The following is a 5,970-nucleotide window of genomic DNA, read 5'->3' on the forward strand; positions in this document are numbered from 1 at the left end:
TTAAACTGCCTTTATTTTGCTTTTAAGAAAATGAAATAAACACTTAAAATGTAAACATTTTCGACTGTTAAAATGCCTCTTAGCTCTTTGGCTAGTGTAGTGACTGACTACTGAAATACACACACAGTAGTAAAAAAGTTAATTGGCAAAGTAACTGGTGTTACCTTTCATGTTTTTTTTTTTTTTTTAAATCCCCCCCCCCCAAAAAAAAAATATATATATACATAGTAACCTTTGCTATGTTTGGAGGTCATTTAATGCTGTGAATCAGCCGTTATAGTTGATAAGATTGATCCCGTTTTTGCATTAGTTCCCTTTTGTCCACTTTCGACATGTGAAAATTTTAAGAGTATTTTAGATAAAACGTTACCTAGGCTCGCTAGTAAGGTAAAGTAAAGTAGTAACTACAACAGAGCCTTTCTGAGAAGTTTACTGCTCTAAAATGGCGGCTGTTTACTAACGCTACCGAGTCTGTCATTTCGCATGTAGTTCTATATGCATGAGATATCTAGGCGTAGAGAGTAGGCTGTCGGCTACAGTCTGGAAATATTGGAGCCACCTAGCCTAGCGTCACGTTTGCTACAGCATCACAACAAACACACACAGACAAACAGAGCTCGACCAATTCATTCCACAAGCGTTCGGAATAAATTAATTGCAAAACCAAAAAGGCGCGGTTCATAAAGGGGTATTGAACCGTACAGGGCGAACCGTACGGTTCGGCTTTAAACCGCAAACTGTTGCACTTCTAATTGCTGCCTAAACTCGCGAAGTAAAATGCCACAATGTGCTGCTTTTGGATGCAATTTCCTGTCAAATGAAAACAAGGGGAGTGACGTGAGTCTCCACAGATTTCCTGTTGACAAGAACAGGAGAAAGGTTTGGGAAAATGCCTGCAGACTGGCAAAACTTCCCTAAGACTCAAGGCTTTGTTCTCGCCGTTTTTTTCCTTCCGCGTTCGAGGCTTTTAGTCAACGACTAAACGACTCTTATGAAAGAGCTCACCGGAGTGGCTGGATATAAGCGTAGACTAAAACTAAATGCTGTTCCAACTATTTTCCCTCACAAGAAGCCTCAACGTGCTCGGATATCGAATGAAATGCGTGCAATAAAGCGCCAAAGACAAGACACTCTGGCCACTCTCTTAAGCAGCCAAGCCGCTCCTGTCGCTACAGCGGTAGGCGAACCTTCGGGTGTAACACCAGTCACAGAGGAAACTACAGTAGGGAAAATAAGTATTTAGTCAACTACCAATTGTGCAAGTTCTCCTACTTGAAAAGATTAGAGAGGCCTGTAATTGTCAACACGGGTAAACCACAACCACGAGAAACAGAATGTGGAAAAAAAAAACAGAAAATCACATTGTTTGATTTTTAAAGATTTCCAAATTAGAGTGGAAAATAAGTATTTGGTCACCTACAAACTAGAAGATTTCTGGCAGTCAAAGAGGTATACGGAGGCTCCACTCGTTACCTGTAATATTGGCACCTGTTTTAACTCATTATCGATATAAAAGACACCTGTCCACAATCTCAGTCAGTCACACTCGAAACTCCACTCTGGCCAAGACCAAAGAGCTGTCAAAAGACACCAGACACAAAATTGTAGAGCTGCACCAGGCTGGGAAGACTGAATCTGCAATAGCTAAAATGCTTGGTGTAAAGAAATCAACTGTGGGAGCAATTATTAGAAAATGGAAGACATACAAGACCAATGATAATTTCCCTCGATCTGGAGCTCCAGGCAAGATCTCACCCCGTGGCGTCAAAATAATAACAAGAACGGTGAGCAAAAATCCCAGAGCCACACGGGGGGTCCTAGTGAATGACCTACAGAGAGCTGGGACCACAGTAACAAAGGGTACTATAAGTAACACAATGCGCCGCCAGGGACTCAAATCTTGCACTGTCAGACGTGTCCCCCCACTGAAGCCAGTACACGTCCAGGCCCGTCTGCGGTTCGCTAGAGAGCATTTGGATGATCCAGAAGAGGACTGGGAGAATGTGTTATGGTCAGATGAAAGCAAAATAGAACTTTTTTGTAGAAACACAGGTTCTCGTGTTTGGAGGAGAAAGAATACTGAATTGCATCCGAAGAACACCATACCCTCTGTGAAGCATGGGGGTGGAAACTTCATGCTTTGGGGCTGTTTTTCTGCAAAGGGACCAGGACGACTGATCTGTGTAAAGGAAAGAATGAATGGGGCCATGTATCGAAAGATTTATAGTGAAAATCTCCTTCCATCAGCAAGGCCATTGAAGATGAGATGTGGCTGGGTCTTTCAGCATGACAATGATCACAAACACACAGCCAGGGCAACAAAGGAGTGACTTCGTAAGAAGCATTTCAAGGTCCTGGAGTGGCCTAGCCAGATCTCAACAACATAGAAAATCTGTGGAGGGAGTTGAAAGTCCGTGTTGCCCAACGACAGCCCAAAAACATCACTGCTCTAGAGGAGATCTGCATGGAGGAATGGGCCAAAATACCAACAACAGTGTGTGAAAAGCTTGTGAAGAGTTACAGAAAACGTTTGGCCTCCGTTATTGCCAACAAAGGGTACATAACAAAGTATTGAGATGAACTTTTGGTATTGACCAAATACTTATTTTCCACCATGATTTGCAAATAAATTCTTTAAAAATCAAACAATGTGATTTTCTGGGGTTTTTTTCCACAATGTCTCTCATGGTTGAGGTTTACCCATGTTGACAATTACAGGCCTCTCTAATATTTTCAAGTGGGAGAATTTGCAAATTTAGTGGTTGACTAAATACTTATTTGCCCCACTGTAATAATTCACTTCTACTGTCAGTTCATCAGGCAGTAAGTGTGTACATTCAGTATTCACCTAATATGAGTGATGCTGCTACTCAAACTGATCCAAACACGTCCGATGCAATGGTGCAGTGGCAAGCTGATGCGCGCCGAGCACTTAATATGGACCACCCTTACGTAGCTAAATGTTAGTTGGATATACAAGAGATGGAGGACACTGGCTCCCAGGATTTGTTAAATTTAATGAGGACAGTCAGCCACGACACAATTCCAATCCTGACTATCACACGTTTGCAATTCATAGTTTTATTAGCTTCAGTGAGAGTTCATAATGTCAATAGTCATGAAAATAAAAATGCACGAATGACAAAGTGTGTTCAAACTTTTGTCCTCTATTGTATGTAAAGCACACGACGGCTCTGGATGCTAACAATCTACATAATTATATTGGAATAAGTTTGTTAACACAAAAGCTCACCTTGAAGATCTGCTAACAAAACCCGGAGTTCTTGACAGCATACACTCTCTAGCTCCGTTGTCATTGAGACGCACTTGCCGCAAGTACACCGCCAGTTTTGCCCAACCCTTGTCTCATCAGGTATTTCCTGCTCTGCATTTTGCCTTTGCTGCTCGTCTTGTGAACGGCCGACAGTGCTGTCCTGCTCTTCTCTTTTCCGCTCTGGTTTAATTTGGAAGGGCAGAACCGACGACATGTTGAGGTAGCTAACAAGTGACATGCTGGGAGTTTGGCAGCGGGCCCTGTGACGTCACCACACTGCAACGTCAACAAGCATGGCAACCTATCAGTTAAAATAATTGTACAAATTTTATTAAAACGAAAACATTAAGAAGGGTTTTAATATAAAATTATAACTCATAGTAACATTTATCTTTTAAGAATTACATGTTCTTAAGATCGAGGATCCCTTTTAGGGGTTCTGTGAAGGTTAAGACACGCATATGGGGCGTCGTTTGTAAAGCAACATTAGTAGTTATTAATAGTCATTAATACAACATTAATAGTCTCTGTTGAACTGGAGAGCAAGATTGACTTTACTAACTTCAACTGCAAAAACCCCGCGTTTCTCACTGGGAAGCCTTTGTATTGCAGTCAGAATAGCTCTCCTGGTAGTCTCGGCTAAATTTGACTCGCCTGACATATTTTCTTACAGCCCACCTTCCCCAACTGTGAGAAACGCGGGATTTTTGCAGTTGAAGTTTGAAAAGTCAACCTTGCTCTCCAGTCCAACGGAGACCCCTCATGGCTATTCTTAGTAACTTTACTGGGCTCGTGCGTGAAAGTATCACTAAAAGCACAAAATACTCCTTAAATGGTTTCTCCTAAATATGGTTATTATCACAATAAATCATGTCCAAGAGCCGATTGCCACCGTTGAGTAGGTTTTATTCATTTTCAAGCAACATAATACAAACAGTGTGAGCTGCACCAGCTTTTATTTTGTTACTTCCGGTCTCCAGTCATGTGAATTTGCATATTACGCTAAATATTTAGTTTCAACTGTTTCCAGATTTAAATATAGTATTTAGATATAACATTTATGTTTAGGATTTAATATAAAATTCAGATTTAAGATATATATTTCGGATATAAATTTCATATATATATATTTAGGATATAAATTTAAAATATATATATAGAATATAAATTTAAGATTTACATTTAAGATTTAAATAAATATTTAGTTCTGGATTTAAACATTTAAGTCCAATACTTATTTTTAAAAAATACATATTTAAGTTGCTAAATAATGTTGTAAATGTGGGGAAAAAAAGTGAAAGTAAACATTTCACACCACATTTTTAACACTGCGTGGCGCTAAATGTGAGAAAATGTCATAATTTTCGGCATGTGCTACTTTACAAACGGCGCCCCATACACGCATGGCCCTATTTCCATACGCTAAATCCAGAGGTGGGTAGAGTAGCCAAAGATTTTACTCAAGTAAGAGTAGCGTTACTTCAAAATAATATTACTCGAGTAAAATTGGTCATCAAAAAAAAGTACAAATAGAAAAGTATTTGGTGAAAAGAATACTCAAGTAATGAGTAACATTGTGAGTCACAGCTTATATTTTTGTTGGGCTTTCTTTTTTTTTATACAATATTTTTTTCTGAGCACAAAGTTATCTATATGGACTTTTTTTTTTTTACAATGATACTGTACAATAACCCATTAAATAACCACATAAAGCAAAAGAAATAAAAAAATAAATACAAATTTAATTCCAAAAAAAGAAAAAAATTATATAAAAGAAGCATTATTCATCCAAAGAGCATGACTGCCCTCTGGTGGGGAAAATAGTTTCGAGTTTGAATAGAGAAGAATTCCTTCATACGTACTATTTTGAAATTAAAAGGCTCATATCTCCGGTTTTCCGTGGTCAATCGGTGCCAAATAAAAACTCGGAGAGAGGTTAAAATCAGTGTTTTCGAGTAATGTTGAGGGCAATGCTCTATATCAATTACTTAATTTTTTACGGTGCTTTAAAGACACCGCATGATTGAACAGGCTTCCATGAAGATAGAACGGCAAGCTTGCGTATGATCGGTATAATGGAGTCATGTGATTATTTTAGCGAGCTTTTTATTGGTGAAATCAGGTAATAGTAATACACCAGTAATACACTAGGCACATCGCTATTCTTGGCATCACAAAAAAATGAGTATGTAGAATAAAGAGGAAAAATGTAATGACTCTTGTGTAGCCCAAAGTAGCGGAGTTAGCGTAGCGTTTTTCCTTCACAAATTTACACACACACACAAAAAAAGAAAAAGTATACCTAGATAGCAGACAGACGTTGAAAAGATGTTGGATCAACATTCTGCTGTCGATCTTATATCATTGAATCAACGTTACTTTTGCACCCTCAGTTAATGTTGTTTCAACGTTGAAATCCTTACAAAACCTAAATGTCATTTTGATTAATAATATTGGAACAACGCTGAATCAATGTTGTGTTTTCGACCAAAATGCTGTCAACATTAGTTTATCAACTATGAAACAGTGTTAACCCAACAGTCGCCTGACATACCATAGATATTAGCTTGCTAGCTTTGATATGTCAGTTTTGAATTCGAAAAAAAAAAAAAAAAAAAACATTACACTTGCAATACGCACATGTGAAACTCGTTGGGTTTGGTATCTTTAGAAAGGTTAAGAACCAGTGAAATAGA

The sequence above is a fragment of the Corythoichthys intestinalis genome, chromosome 20 (genome assembly GCF_030265065.1).
Source record: "Corythoichthys intestinalis isolate RoL2023-P3 chromosome 20, ASM3026506v1, whole genome shotgun sequence".
Lineage (NCBI taxonomy): Eukaryota > Metazoa > Chordata > Actinopteri > Syngnathiformes > Syngnathidae > Corythoichthys > Corythoichthys intestinalis.